The sequence below is a fragment of the Diabrotica undecimpunctata genome, chromosome 1 (genome assembly GCF_040954645.1).
Source record: "Diabrotica undecimpunctata isolate CICGRU chromosome 1, icDiaUnde3, whole genome shotgun sequence".
In the NCBI taxonomy this organism is placed as follows: Eukaryota; Metazoa; Arthropoda; class Insecta; order Coleoptera; family Chrysomelidae; genus Diabrotica; species Diabrotica undecimpunctata.
The window spans coordinates 180,069,330-180,086,823 of record NC_092803.1 but is presented as its reverse complement, the minus strand read 5'-3'; the positions used below and the strand labels follow the sequence as shown (position 1 = coordinate 180,086,823).

At 31.4% G+C, this 17,494-nt stretch overlaps 1 long non-coding RNA gene across 1 annotated transcript in view; it reads left to right on the top strand.

Annotated features, from left to right (window-relative positions):
• The first annotated feature begins 10,692 nt into the window (after positions 1–10,692).
• Positions 10,693–17,494, top strand: part of LOC140441486 (uncharacterized) — a 276,397-nt gene continuing 269,595 nt past the window's right edge. Inside the window, exon 1 of the long non-coding RNA XR_011951007.1 lies at positions 10,693–10,930. This is a non-coding gene — a long non-coding RNA (uncharacterized lncRNA). The remainder of the gene's footprint in view (positions 10,931–17,494) is intronic.

Below are 17,494 nucleotides of genomic sequence, written 5' to 3'. Positions count from 1 at the left end.
AGGTGGCTGACGTCATAAGAAATTAATTTTAATAGTACCTAAATAAATTGGAAATTTAGCTTTTACTCTTAGTGTACATTAATTTTGTTTTAACTATCTTTTTTATAAGGCAAATAAGTTAGTTGTCAAGCATAGCTATATCTACAATTTTCAACATTTTAGTCTGCGCGATTTGTCACACAATATAACAGGCATCATGCGTATGGTACAATACTTTAACAGATTGCCAATAGGTGGCCAAAAGGTAAATATCTGATTAATTTTTTTTTATTTATTGTAATACTCTAATGAAATATAAAATAAAATTTTTATTCTTTCGACTTTTTAATATTCTACAATAATGTTAACAATAGTTGATTGCCTTGTTAGGTATGAAAAATCCGACATTTTGCTTCAAACTTCGGTAAAAATCATAAGTTCTTACAATTTTTTTAAGGTACCATTATTGAAGGCACTTATCTACTTCTTTATACACAATTCTTGGTTCAACTTTGATCGAAGTCAGTATTGGTGCAGGTCCCAAAACAAACATATGCTAATAATTATAATTTTGTGAATTCATTTACTACCAAGTTAAGTTACAAAAAGGAATAGATACCATTTCTAAGCTAAATAAGAATGAAATCGATTTTTTCATAGACACCTTTAAAACATTAAAATGCACTTTATTGAAACTTGTAGGTACCTACAGACCTAGAACGAAAAATTCCGAAAAGCTCGGAAAAGCTGGGAAAATTCAAGCAAATATCAAACAAAAAGTTATTCTATTGGAAGAACTAAACTAAACTAAAAATTAAACTTAAACAAAAATATCAGCGACCATAAATGAGTCCGCCAGAGGCAAAACTTTGTATTTACCGTATAAGTCAAACTGAGTTATTTGAAAAAAACTGTCAAATTCCAAACTGGCAAAAATAAAAAATGATTTTTTTCTTAGAAAGTTAATGTAATCCACTAGGAAACTAAGTTCCTGTAGCTGGTTGTATACCATGTATCACAAAAAAATTTTTGGTAAAAGCTACAAATAAAATAATTTTATTTATACCTTTTACTAAAAATTTTGAAATAAATTTTCTTTTGTGATACATGGTATACAGCCAGCTACAGGAACTTAGTTTCCTAGTGGATTTTAATTTGACGGTATGGTCAACTTGGCTCTTCAGTACATGCGCTTAACCACTAAAAGATGCACGTTAAAGCTGGATATTTGGTTCATCTCCCAGTGTATTAACAACCAGGTCTTCCCTACTTTTTGCAAAATCAAAACTCCAGGAAATGTTCCAGTCAACTTAAAGAACACCTTCCAACTAAAAATTCTAAAAAAGAAGATCTGTAAACATTATAGTAAGCTCAACTACATAGATTGTAATCTTAAGGAATTTAAGGTAACCTTCTACTAAAAATTTTGAAAAAAAAATTTTTTTAAAGTTATTGTTTTTGCTAGGAAAGGAAGAAAAATTTTAAAATACTGAGTTTTACAAGTGAACTATGTAAGTACAGATTTATGCAACTAACATTTAATTTGCAAATACATTATAATAGACAACCATTAAGGATATTAGTGGTTCTTGGATTAGTCCGTTTCCAAACCTAGTGTGTTACGAATAAGGAAGAAAGCATGTGGAAGTAAACTTTTAGTCAACATAATGAAACATAATGATGGTATTAGATTTTTAATTCGATGTAGTACGGCGGCAAGCCGCTTATACGTATTTCAACCTCTTTAGGTCTCATCATAAGCGGCTTGCCGCCGCCAGGCATCGAAATAAAAATCTAATACCGTCATTATGTTTTATTTCTTTATTCTGTTTGGAGTACCAGAAACTGAATTCAGTACGAATTTTGACCATGGTGAACGACTTGTGAAATGTATATTTTAGATTCCCTTGCCGACCAATTCATCAATCTGTTTGCTTTGCAAGTTGTAGAAACCACAGTGGTAAAGATTTGGATTGATTTATCTTCTTTCAATCAACATCCAATCTGTTATAACTTAGGTTTTAATAAAGAAATCTTTTTCCCTTTTCGTATTATAGACTTGCTGAACCATGTGTCAGAGCGATAAAATATTTCTTCCGCTTACCGTGACCATATGATCTTTGTCCTTAGAAAATATCAATCTTTTCGATGCATCACATTTAAAATGCCACTGGAAAGGTTTTTTAACAACAACGTCACTCGTCTTTCTCCAGTCTGATATCTGCCAGTCTTTTCCAAGTCTCAGCATCTTTGAGTGTTTTCCTATTGTCCTCATATTCTTTTCTGTTTATTACAACGTTATTTTTTTATCCCTCTTTCTATTATACCGAAAATTCTATCTGGTGGCAAAAAGAAATGACCAACAACAACGCAAGAATGATAACCAATCAGTTAATTATCATAGAAATCATTGTGCTATTTTTGTTCTGTCCACCACATCCATCTGCAAATAGGTGAAATTTTTGGATTTCATTTTTAAAGTTGAATTTTATGAGAGTATCATGTACAGCAGAGGCAACAGCATTTAAATCTTTTGAAAGTCGATTCTCGTGAGATCAATAAAATTTATTTGTTGGAGTCTTTAAAACATATAATATGAAAATTCGATTTTAATTTTTGGCAACAAATATGAGGCATTTAAAATATGACTAAAAACGCAGAAACTTAAACTTTTAAATTACAAATGATCGCACGTCACGGGAAATGCCCCCAGAAGACGGTTTTGGGTAAAGTTTCTAGCAGAAGTTAAGTACTTTTGAAAAACGCACTAGTGTAATTAAAAAAAGAGCAGTTTTAAACGTTTTAGATCGTTTTTAATGTAAAAGTATAAGTTCAGAGTTTTTTAAGCATAATTCAAATGCCTTACATTTATTGTCAAAACTCAAAACTAACATTTCATGCTATAGGTTTTGAAGATTAGGTTCTAGTTATGGAAACTCCATAGTGGCCGGCCAATGAAAGGGATACATTTTATTGATCTCGTTAGAATCATAAAAAATGGCAAAAATCGCGCCACGTTTTTATATTTAACACCTTTACGAAAACTGAGCTTATTTGCGTAAAATACAAAAAATACATACCAAAGCTGCCTTTTTACCTTTAAAACGTATCTTGATTTTTATCGATAGGACACTTTGATCAAAAGATATTGGATTTTTACCGTCTAGTTGATAAAAATTTTAGTGAGCATTGATTTCGCGCGCATAACTGACATTCAAAATGGCCGATCGCTTCAATCGTTGTTTCTGAGAGATCGGTTAATTCTACACAAAAAATGTTAATAAAAGTTTTTGTTCAAAATGATCTTAGCTACTTACATTTTTTATTTGAAATGTTTTTTTCTAAAGCGTACAGATTCTTGGTAAATCGTTTTTTTTTACCCCGAGAGGTAAAAATAAAACTGTTACTCCGGTTTCCTTGCAATATCTAACGCCTCGATAGAAAGGTAGGATTCATGGTTGTCGAGCAGCAAAGGTATAGGATGCTCCTTAGAACATCTTGTGTGAAACACAAAATGCTTGACAAATTTCACAAAATGTTGTTTCATCCATCCTGATGGATTGCTGATGCTTCAGAAATTTGGAGAAACATATGCAATATTGTCTCCGGGAGGCGTGGCATTTAGGAGCCGACAGCCGTACCGGACGCATCAAGAAATTTGGAGATTGGTCAAAATACTTGGGAATTCCAAGTTTGACCAAATCCAAATTTCTGATTGGCTCGATGCGGAGGAAATTCCACTTTTGCTACGTGAAACAAAGGATTTGTTTCACATAAAAGCAAGTGGATTTTCTCTCATCAGCCAGACGAGCTTGCCTCTTCTTATCGTAGACCTAATCGGTGCTAATATTGTTCCTACTGATCTATGTGTTTTATTTCTTATTTTCCCAATTGCCTATTTGTATTTTCTTATTGTATATTCAGACCTTTTCAGGTTAGAATATAATTTTGATTTTATATTTGTGCATGTTTGATTATTTGATATTTTATTTAATTATTTTTCTAATTGTTTATTTTTGTATTTTCGTCTAAGTCGTTTCTTCCGTAAGTCAAGAAACACTTAGACACATTTATCTTGCTTTCTCTATTTGCTATTCGATTTTGTACCTTTCGTCTAAGTTGTTCTTTCCGGTAAGTCAAAGAACACTTAGAAATATTTATTTCCATACTTTGTTTCATATTTGCATATTATATTTCTCTATATTTCTGTCTATTTCTAGAATTCTTAGATGTTGCGTCTTTAGTGTCCTCCTCTATGGAGTAGAAAGCTGGAGCCTTACAGAAGATGCCATAAAAAGATTAGAGGCATTTGAAATGTGGTGCTACCGACGTATGTTGACGGTCTCAATTATACACCACACAAGTAACGTAACTATTCTCCAGAGGCTAAAAAAAGGCAAAGAAATAATTAACACCATAAAAAACAGAAAATTGGCTTACTTCAGCCACATCGTGCGTAATGATAAATACCGACTTCTACAGTTGATTCTACGAGGCAAGATTAAGGGTAAGAGAGGCCCTGGACGTAGACGTATATCCTTAGGAAATGGACTGGTCTAAGGTCAACTGATCTATTTCGAGCTGCTGTGAATAGAATAAGACGGGGATATTTAGAAGATTGCTAGATATTTTTAAAAGATATTTACAGTTCTGGTTTTCAAATAGTTTGTGAAGTGCATTTACTATGGACGGTGAAATTTCAGGACCATCTAGACCTAAAACCGCTCCAAAAGACTACAAAAGACCTATGTAATTTATCTAAACAATAGTTAGAAGAATTGCTGAATTCATCTGATAGTGATATCAAACTATTTTCAGAAAGTGGCAGTTACTATGAACCCGATGATGAAGAGCTATGTCCATATTAGTAATACACTGGTGCCGGTTTTTCCGATACTCTCAACATTCTTATCGGCAATAATCGTGTTAATATAATTGCAGTAGTAAGAGCACAAAGACTTAAATGGATAGGACATGTCCAAAGAATGATCCAAGTTAGAACGCAAAAAATTTTGTTAATTGTTACAAGTTAATGACGACCTGAGATATCTCAATGTAAGTAATAATTGGAAAGGAAAAGCGAAAAACAAACAGATATGAAAAAGATTGTAAACTAAGCTATGAACCTGCTTGGCTCCAAGTTCTAATATATTATTATTATTATTATTATCTTTAATGCGATCTTCTTCTTCACGTGCCATCTCCGCGACGGAGGTTGGCAATCATCATGGCTATTCTGATCTTAGATGCTGCTGCTCTGAACAGTTCAATTGATGTGCATCCGTACCATTCCCTCAAGTTACGCAACCATGAGATTCTTCTTCTTCCTACACTTCTCTTGCCCTGGATTTTCCCTTGTATAATCAATTGAAGAAGGTTGTATCTCTCATTACGCATAACATGCCACAGGTATTGCAGCTTTCGTGTCTTGATGGTTTCCAATACTTCCATTCTTTTGTTGATTCTTCTCATGACTTCGTTGTTTGTTACATGCTATGTCCATGATATCTTCAGGATTCTTCTATACACCCACATTTCAAATGCTTCCAACTTTTTAGCAGTCGACGCGTTAAGTGTCCATGCTTCTATCCCATAAAGCAGAGTCGAGAAAATATAGCACCTTGCCAGCCTAACTCTCAAGTCCAATTTAAGTTCTCTTGCACAAAGTACCTTTCTCATTTTATTGAAGTTTGTACGTGCTTTCTCAATTCGAACTTTGATTTCTTTGGAGTAATCGTTTGTGTGATTAATTATTGTGCCAAGATAGTGGAAGTTTTCAACTTGTTCTAAAGCACTACCGTTAATTGTCAGGCTTTTACCATTATTTTGGGTTTTTGATATCCTCATAAATTTTGTTTTCTTGGTGTTTATTGATAATCCATATTCCTCTTCATATTCCTCTTCATTCATCATTGTATCGCATTCTTTAATGCGATACAATGATGTAAAAAACCCTGTATATTTGTAACTAATTCTGAATTTGAATCTTACAGCTTGTACGAATAAGGAGTTCGCCGTAGCGAACTTTGCTGGTTAGATGGAAGATTTTTTCTTACCGCACAAAGCTTCTGAGGCACTCCTCAGCTTCGAAGGACCAGCTGGGGAATCCAGCACCTGAAAGGTTGTTCCCTTGACAAGGGATATGGGTAAACATTAAATTGGTAAAAGTCTTAATTAGGATTAGTCAAAATGTATCTCTATTAAAAGGAATAATAGCCTATAGCACTGTAGAAAATATCATATATCAATGTAGAAATTATCAAGACAAGTTTATTGTTTATAGATATATATATATATATATATATATATATATATATATATATATATATATATATATATACATCGGTTTAGAACGTCTTTCGACGTTATCCGATACCTAAACACCATCTCTTCCTATCTTTGCAGTCGTTTGTTGTTAAATTTCTTTCGCTCATGGACTTGTTTACGCCGTGTTGCCATTCTAATCTGGGTCTTCCTCTTTTCCGTCGACCTATCGGTTGCCATTCTATTACTTTTTTGGGGAGTCTTGTTGCTAGCATCCGTTGAACATGCCCATACCACCTTAATTGTTTCTTCTCTATATCTTGAGTTATATTTCCTTCTATTCCCATATGTTGTTTTATTACATCATTTCTGATTCGGTCTCGTCTGGAAATACCTAAAGATCTGCTCATTGCATCCATCTCTACTGCTTCTATTCGCTTTTTGTTCTTTTCACTAATTCTCCATGTTTCAGCGCCATAAACAAGAGTAGTTTTAATCATGGTCTCATATATATTAAATTTTCTTCCTTTCGTTATCTCTTTACTCCACAGTATACCATTGAGACATCCTAAGACTTTCTTTGCTTGAGTGATTCGTTTTTCTATTTTCCGTGTATCAGTTACTGTATTGTCAAAGGCAACACCCAAGTAGTCATAGCTCTGACAGCAGGAAATATGTTGTCCGTTTTCGAGGTCTATGTTATCTGACTCGTTTCCAATACAAAGATATTTGGTTTTTGTTGTATTGACATTCATTCCCCAGTCGTTATATTCTTCTATCAGTTTTCTAAGCATGTACTGCATGTCTTCCCTGTCGGTCGCTAGCACTACCTGGTCATCAGCAAACTGGAGTGTGTATAAACATTCATTGCTAAGCTCTATACCCATCCTATCCACCTTTCTTTTCCATCTTTCCAATGCCGCTGCAACATATATCTTGAATATTGTTTATAGATAAGAACAGTAAATGTTTATGTGATATTCAAACTGTTGTTGGATCGGCAAATCGTTTTATAGGCACTCGCGACACGTTATGGCAACACCGCGACTTAGAACAATTGAGAGGTTGAATAAGTAGATATAAGTTTGATTATTACTTACAATAGGAACAGCATCTAATTATTTTTAGCACATTCACTTACTGCCAACAATACTGGCCACAAAACTAAAAAACTTATGATAGAGAAATAGTGTATTAAGAAATGAAACTGCCTGGTCGCAAGCTCTTGCTTGTCAGATTGAATGGACTGGTTTTGAGGGACTAGTCCAAGTTTATAAATAAGGGGAGTATTTAAATAAAATTAAAAGTGAAATGAACAAGACAGCAAAGATTTGATTTCACGTTCAAAGCGTCTATGTATCTGTTGATACGTATTTCGACTTAATAAGTCTCATCAGAACAGTTATTCATAGCCGTTCTTAACGTGAAAAATAATCTCTTTTAGAAAGCAACATCTGATAGAAAAATCGGTAAGATAGTTTCGAAACAAATTCAGATTTCTGCTTTAATCTGAACCTTCTAAAAATGCAAGTTATAACAGACGTTGATAAAGATGTTAATAGAGACATGGGGAATCTAAAATTTGCATTCCACGTCATGTCTATCAACTTAGCAGAAATCCATAACGAATTTGTTTCTTGTACTCATACAGAAATGTGAGGAGCAGATAGATGAAACTCAGTTTGGCTTCAGAGGAGGCATGGGTACAAGAGAGGCATTATTTGCGTTGACGGTACTCTTGCAGAAATGTCGGGAATATACCAAGAGTGCATATGTATGCTTCATAGACTTTAGGAAGGCCTTTGACCGAGTGCAGCATATGAAGTTAATAGATGAATTAAAAAACATCAATTTAGACAAAAAAGACATTGACTTTATTAAGGCTATATACTGGAACCAGAAAGCAGTAGTAAAGGTGAACGATATAGAAACAAATAATATACCGATTGCGAAAGGGGTTAGGCAAGGATGCGTCTTGTCTCCGACGCTTTTCAACGTGTACTCACAGGTCATATTTAGAAAAGCCTTATGGAAAAGAAAAGAGGGAATAAGAATTGGTGGAGAAATCATAAACACCATGAGATTTGCAGATGACACGGTAATTATGGCTGAAAGTATAGAAGAACTACAAACTTTACTAGATGCAATAAATAGTGAATGCATTCAAATGGGACTTGACATCAACACAGATAAGACCAAATTTATGATAGTATCAAGGAGTCCAATAAATAATGAACAACTAACTCTTGGTGGACAGCAAATAGAGAGTGACAAAATATAAATATCTGGGAGCTTACATCAACACAGAATTAGATCCAGACCAAGAGATCCGGGTACGAATAGAAATGGCAAGGGTAGCGTTCTTAAAATTTAAACAATTGTTCTGTGACAAAAATCTGAATATTGCACTGAGACTGAGGTTTGTTGAATGTTACGTCTGGTCGCAACTATTGTACGGGGTAGAAACATGGACACTAAAAGCGCAAATAGTTAAAAAGATTGAAGCCTTTGAACTTTGGATATACCGGAGAATGTTGAGAATCCCATGGACTGCCAGGGCCACCAATGAGGAAGTGCTGAGAAGGATGAGTCGAGACAAAAAATTGTTGAGAACGATAAAAGTACGCAAGACTGCATACCTTGGACACATACTAAGAAATAATAAATATAGTCTTCTGCAGGTCATCATGCAGGGTAGAGTCGATGGCAAAAAGGGAATAGGTAGAAAGAGGAAGTCATGGCTGCGAAATATTCGAGACTGGACAAACATGACTGTAGACGAATTATTCCACGTTGCAAAAGACAGAGAAGCTTTTAAAAATGTGGTCGCCAACCTCCGTTAATGGGGACGGCATAGGAAGAAGAGAAGAATCTCATACAGAGTAGATCCGAATAAAATGAAAAAGACAGCAAAGATTTGATTTCACGTTCAAAGCGTCTATGTATCTGTTGATACGTATTTCGACTTAATAAGTCTCATCAGAACAGTTATTCATAGCCGTTCTTAACGTGAAAAATAATCTTCTCTGTCTTTTAGGAAGCAACAATAAAATGGCTTCGTTATGGACGCAATAGCGACATCTGATAGAAAAATCGGTAAGATAGTTTCGAAACAAATTCAGATTTCTGCTTTAATCTGAACCTTCTATAAATGCAAGGTATAACATTTTACAATATTTTTATAGGTTCCCAAAGATTACATATAAATTAGAGAAAAGAAAAAGATGGATCCGTGCTATTAATATGAAAAAGGAAATATCACGTAGCCTCATTTTTATGCAATTGAAATATTTAAATAATTTACCTTAAATGATATTTTATAAGACTTCAAGCTAACTGCAGAGTGCCTGATGACTTTAGCTTTTATATCATAACTTTTACTATTACTGTTTTTAATTATATGCTCTTTCACGTGAAAAACTTGATTTGCCAGTACTAGATTTTTAACTTTTCTTGTCCGTTTGGACTTAAAAAGATATAGGTATTATGATGAATTTTGAGAAACCCAGTTTTTAATACTACATTTATTTTGTACATAAACTAAAAAAATATAACTAAAAAGTTAATTATTAATAATTGTCAATTTCGCCTGTATTTAACAGTGTGAAACATATGTCATTAATGTCATTTGTTTAACCTGAAAATTGGTAGGTCCAAAACTGTCAGATAAAGGCGGTAGGTGTCGCGTCAGTCACGCACGGAGCGAATAGAAGGTTCAGATTAAAGCAGAAATCTGAATTTGTTTCGAAACTATCTTACCAAAATTAAAAGTTTTTACAATGTACAGATGTATGGTAAATTTGTACACAGCTGTCTAATATTTTTGTAAATTTTGGTATCTCCTATACTATAATAACTGTTATAAGGAACTTGGTCACAAAATCTGATCATCCTGTATAAAGATAAAAACAACAAAAGCGCCGTTTACAAGAATATCAAACCCATAAATATATAAAACAGAGATAAAAACCTTTTTTTTTATTATAATTATGTGCCCTGTTTAATAATAAAAATACCAAAGTAAGATGTAAAGTCTGAACATATAAATATTTTGTAATAACTATTCAGAATAAAGCGCAAAATATATTTCTAATTGAGCCAAATACACAAAAAAGCAGAAGTACATAGCAACTTAGCCCTTTAAGTATATGTTCCTATACGGTGATTTTAACAGTGTAACGGCTGCATGTAGTGATCGGGAGAGGTCCTGGTGTTATCGGCATTTACTACAACTCTAGTTGTAGGTCTAGCTTTAGCTTCAGCTATAGCCAGCAATGCTGAGGATCGAGTGTAGAGGAACATTTATTCCCCGGCGAGGGTATCGATTCAAGACTTAGCGCCTGCGGAGCGGCCTAAGCGACTGCGCAGCAAAGCTGCACAGCCCCCGTACCTGTTTTACGTGTTCACTTGGGGCGTCGCCTATACAACGCGCCGTACCAGAGTGCAGACCTGGTGCACAGCTCGTCGTCGTCGCGTGCGGTACAGGCCGGTGACAAGTAAAGGTGCAGGTGCAGTTGTGCATGTGTGAAACGATTTTTTCTATTTGCTGGTTCTGGCAGGTCGAGAACGAGAATCGAGAGATTTTCCTCTCGTTTTCTTTTTTTTTATTTTTGCGGCAATGGGCGGACACTACTAACATTATAGTATAGGGTGTTCCATAAAGGCTTAGCCTCTGCTGCTATCGTAGGTGAGTATATATTTCATTTAAATAAACTTATTGATTAACTTATTTAACATTACACTAACAAACCAGATGTTCTCACTACAATTTATACAACTCAGAAAAAATGGCAAAAAGACCATACGAAATTGTTTTAAACATAAATTTGTCGAAATTGTTTTACATATAAGATAAAAGATGATTTAACCTTATCTGTGAATATATATACAAATTATAATGTAAAAATATTAAAATAAGGTATGTCTTATTCACCTATGGACCTGTCAATAATAATGTTTTAGAAATATCGCTATCTTCTGTTGTTGTATACGTTTTTAATTGCACTAAATACTTATAATTACGTTTACACTAGAGAAAAAGTACAAGTCATAAATGGCACATTTTTATGGTTCCTCTAAAAAATATATTTTGGGGCGAGTCTACAGCATCCTAATACGTATTTGGCAGAAAGAGTTTGACGTATTATCAATTATATGTTTTTTGTTGTTTGTATAGCAATCTATTAATCTACTTCCCTAATCTACAATCTATAAATACTTCTTTGTTAGCTCCACAAGATTGAGTCTAGTGTGACAGGTTTTATTTGGCTAATTAGGTTCATGTGAATGACGTTATGAGATCAATCTCTTGCTTTGATGAATATTTTTACGTCATCTTTAATATGTTTTGGGCTCTAATGGCTTTAGAACTTACGAAAAAGCGTTCAATTATTTGACTATAAGTTTTTGTTATACATTTTTTTGTTTGTTGTAAGATGTAATATGTACAATTAATTTTGATGGTTTTTCAGATTTTATAATTCATTGGACAGTCATTACATATACAGAAAACAGATCAATCATGACGTGACAGGCAAGTTATTTGGATTAAAAGATGAAGACCAGGCTCTTTGACTTTTCTACCTAGCTTTGAATTTATTGTGAACTGTTTCTCAATTCTTTCTTCTTTCTTGTATACTCGATTTGGAAACACACGATAGGATAGGTTTTATGGTACAAGACTACAGCAGTCTTTATACAGGACTGTTACTAATGACAATGTAAACTTATTATGAATAAGTTTTTGATACAGGCTTGAATATAACCGAGATTTAAGAGAATATTAATTTAAGGAATACACGGTTACGTTGACAATAATGGATACGTTGTGACAAATAGAGAAAGGGGATAAATGTAGGTATTCGAATTATATAAAATTTTATAGAATTTTTAAATTTTCTGTGCTCTATTATATTTAAAGGTGAAATAAGGAATGTTTTTTGTAAGTGTAGGGTGAATGCAAAAAAAATTACTTGTAGATCTATTTGGGATCTATAAAGGAATTTAGTAAGTATAAAAAGTTTAGAAGCATTATAAATTAACAATATCATTAAACAAACTGGCTTATGAGAATTTCTTTTCAAATTCAGAAAATATATCTCGTGACAGTTGGAAAGTTATAAATTATCACAGAAATCAATTTCAAAATAAAAAAGTCTGTCCAAGAGCGATTACATCACACAATTAAAATAATTACTTTACTTAAGTAGCTAAACATATTAGAAGTTCTTTTAATTCTACAAATGAAAATGTAGCCATAGATTTTTTGAAAGATGTACACTCTCCTTGCGACTCTTTATTTTTATTACCTATCAGTGATACTGAAATCAGGAATGTTTTGCATAGATTGAAAAATTCACACTGCACGGATTTTTATTTCTTAAACAAAAAAAAATAACTGTGGACCCAATTGATATAATTATTGACAAATTAGCCATACTTTATAATAATAATTGTCTTAATGAAGGGATTTTCTCAGATATAATAAAAGTAACAAAAGTGCTCAAAAAGAAAGCTTTAAATGAAATTGGAAATTATTGTCCCGTCTCAATCATTCCCATTTTTAGCAAAATTTTTTAGAGTGTTCTAAATGTTCGTTTGATAGAATAAATGAAAAAATAAAAAATACTTCACTGTAATCAAGGTGGCTTTAAAAAAAGTGTAGCACTACACTAGCTATACAGAAAATTGTGAGCGATATAGTTGATATCTTGGAAGAAGGTCATTTTGTGTCTTTGACATTGAGTGACTGTTCCAAAGCTTTTGACTGTGTTTCACATAAATTACTGTTGGAAAAAATGCATAAATACGGTATTAGGGAAAACAGTCTTAATCTATTTAGATTTTTTCTTAATGACAGCTTAATAGGCAGTTCTTCTTAATAACAGCTATTCTGAGTTTAACGCTGTCGAATTTGGAGTTCTTTAATGTTTGGTATTAGGATCCACTTTGTTTCTTATTTATCTGAACGATCTATTTCACTATACGTTTCCTATAAAATGTGTTTGTTTTACAGATGATTTAACTCTCATTAATACTGATATTAATTAGCATAATTTAGAAATTAAAATATATAGTGATACCCAGAAAGCAAAAAACTGATTTGTACATAATGGGCTGAAGCTAAATGAAAAAAAAATCAGAATTTGGTTTTTAGTTCCAATTGGAAGTATATCTCAAGAAATAGTGTTAAACTATTAGGAATCTTTCTAAATGATAATTTGGATTGGAGTGCTCATACAGATTATATAAGTTCTAGACTTGCTGCAAGTATATTTTTAATACGCAACTTAGTTTATATACTAAAAGTACCACTTAGAATATGCTTCTTTGCACTATTCCATAGCCATTTACAGTACGGACTAACTGTTTGGGGCAATTCGTCGCACACAGATCGAATTTTTATTTAAACGTTAAAAAAGAGTAGTGAGGATACTTGCAAGAGCAGAATATAGAGGACACTGTAAACCTTTATTTCTTGATTTAGGTATTATGCCACTACATATAATATACACTTCACTTCACTGACGCTAATTAAAATTCATGTCTACAACGATAAATTTAACATAAACTTCAACTTTCATAATCACGATACAAGATCTAGAGATGCTATTAGAGCACAACGTTTAGGTTGACAAAGAGCATAAAAAATTTGACTGATTTTGGTTTGTAAACTTTTTGCCAGATGAAGTAAAAAGTCTTCACTTGTTATCGTTTAAGCTGAAAATCAAATCACATTTTTTAAACATTGTTTCTATTCAAAAACGGAGTACCTAAGTATAGCCTTTATACAATAGTACTAGTTTGGTCAGAATAGTTGCCTATTATGATGATATTTCATGTTTTTATATTTTAATTTAGTGTGTTTGTCATTTCTTGAATTTTAATATTAAATATCTGTTTATAATGTTTAAATTCGCAAAAATTTTATATGTATGTATGTAAAAATTGTCGCTATTCCTTTGACTTGCCAAAAACAAAACTATTTTTGTATATTGACTAAATAAATTATATTTATTAGTCTATTATTAGAATATTATAATATTCTATTTTGGTGTATGTCAAAGATATGAGTACTTTTTGCAGCAGTAACCGCAATTTCATTAATTATTACGCGACTGCTCAAAGAAGAATACTTATAATTATTGATAAATAGTTACAGTTGTAAAAGAATTCATACTAATAATATGATCATCCCGACAAATTTTGAATACGGTAGTACATAAATTTCAAATGAGCCAGCTTTAAGGGTTAAATAGTTTTCTTCGCATTAGATAGCAACATAATTATGTTATCAACGGAAAGTTTATTACTGTTAAAAGGTCTAAATTGTGTTAAGAAAATATGGTAATATTTACCAACCCACGAAAAAAAAAAACGAATAAAAAATACTATGTAACATTCAAAAAAACAGAACATAGCAAGAAACAAATAAAAGCTGTTGATGATTTTGAGCATTTTTGAACTTTAAAAATGATGATTTTACAATTATTCTACCAGCATATAAGGAATATTTAACTGTGATAATGGATAAAATATAAGGACAAAATTTAAGTAATAACAAACAAACCTGTTACCAAATTAACAATGGATCCAACGAAGCCTTTGTAAAACAGCATACATAAAACTTTGGATATTATTTTAATGGGAATAAGTCACAATTCAAGGTTAAAATAAGTTTATTGACGTTTTAATTATTTCAATAATTGAAACGTCAATAAACTTATTTTAACCTTCAATTGTGGCTTATTCCCAATAAAATAGAATCCAAGTTTAAAGATTATTTAACAGATTATTAAAGAAAATTTTTTACAGTAATATGCCCCATTTGTATGGAGTACCAAAAGTTTTTAAAGCAATTACATCCCTTAGACCTATTTTTTGGATCAAAAATTCTCATTGTAGTAAAATCAAAATCTTTATTAAATATTATATAACCATTTGCAAATGGTTCAATTTAATTCAAATATTATTTTAGTAAGTTTTGTTATAAATAGTATATTTCCAAAAGTCCCATTAGATAAATCTTTAAACATAATCGAAACAAAATTAAAGAATGATAATATATTTACAACTAGAGAACTATAATACAGTTATTGAGAATATGTACTGATAATATCTATTTTCATCTAAATAATGAATTCTATAAACATAATTTTGATCTAGAAACGGGCTTTATCTCTATTTTTAGCGAATATATTTGTGCAAGATTTCGAAACAGATATTTTTTCTAAACAAAATTAAAAGCCCACATACTTCACGTATGGTGGATACATAAAGATGTTGCATCATGGATCAGAGTTATTGGGCATATTCTAGAATAATATAAGCGATAAAAAAGAGACAATAATATTTACCATAAAAAAGGAATCTAATGGCACACTACCTTTCCTGTATGTTTCAATCTCCAAGAACGATACTGGATATGAGACTCAGATGTATAGAAAACCAACACACACCAACAGATATCTAAATTACAAATCAAATCACAACATCATTATTAAAAAGGAAATCAGTAAATCCTTATACAATAGAGCCGAAATTACTTGTTTTAACGAAAATTCGTTCTTAGATGAGAAATATTTATTAACGTCTGTTTTATTTATAAATGATTATCCTTTATCGTTCATAAATAACGAATTTTCAAAAACAGACCGAATAGAATTGAACAACTTAGAACAGAATCCTATAATATTTATAAGAATACATAAAAGGATTATCAAAAAAACTAAAAATGATAGGAAATAGATTCAACATTCAAATAACAAACACATTAAGATTCTTTTAATCTAAAACTAAACATAACAATGAAAAAGAAAGAACAAACAATTGTAATTATGAAATATCCTGTGAATGCGATCATTTTTATTTAGGTGAAATATTCAATATTAGAATAAGTAAACATCAATCTTCTTTCAAAAATAGAGAATTTGATAGATCTCAAATATGGAAACACGCATGGAAAATGGAGATATAGTTTAATGAAAAGAGTTGAGTATAGTCGAAGGTACTGGTACGTTGGGTACAACGACATTCAATAAACATTAGAAATCATTTTCTTGTGGTGGATTTTTTGTAGAGTTTAAAACAAATTTTATTAAATCTAAACAAACAATCCCTTCTTCTCCAATATGAATGATAATCAAACAAAAGTTTACCAGTTATAAATTTTAATCCAATAGACAAACATTTAGTAAATACCTGTGTAATCTGTTTATATTTTCAAATCTTTCTGACAAAATAACCTTTATTAGTCCATGTTTCATTAAAAAAAATTATATCGCCTTGCCTTGTTTTTAATTTTTTTTTTAAATATCGTCCTTATCAGCTGTGTCGTAAAAATTGCTATCATTAATTATTAAACGATATATGGTTTAAAATTACTGCGAGTTTCATAAATTAGAAATTAGAATTTTAAAATTTTTAAAATAATTGCGAAACATATAAAAACTGTCCCAAAACTTTCGGTGATGTTATATATTGTATATTGTTAAGCATCTTTGGTTTTGTACATAAGTTCTCAGATACTGCTTCCGCATGTGTCTAGTATTTGTTTATCATCATCATCTAGTTCAAATGTTTTAGCTTTCTTTTTTTCTATAGTGCAATAGAAGTTTCCTCGGTTATTATTTTGGTTACCATAACTGTTACTATCTCCTTTAATTAAATCGGTTTTTTGTCAAAGTATTCGTTTAATAAGATATAATATTCGTTCATAATTATATATAATGTTATAATCCATGATGTTAAATCTACCGAATATCATTTAAAAAATGGCGAATTCTCCTAAAACTATCAGGATCACCACCAAATATTGTCATTTTTTTCTTTATAGAACACATTATTGTCATTGGTAGATTGAATTGGTAGAGATAAGTTTAAAAAAATGTCTGTATGTTTATATATATATATATATATATATATATATATATATATATATATATATATATATATATTGTTATGATGTGTTTTTTTTTTGAATGATGAGCAATGAGTATTTTTAATAATATAATATATAGGGTTTTTATCGCGGTTCTCAAAGAATTAGCTTGTAAGTACTTTTTTAAATTATCTTTATTATAACTATTATGAAACACACATATATATCTAACCTAGCCAATGTAAATTTAAAATAAACTATCTTTAAATTGATATTCTTATAAAACTAATTAAATTCTATAGACAATGTAAAATTTAAACAAACTATCTTCAAAATTGAAATTGTTATGACACTAACTAAATTATATTAACA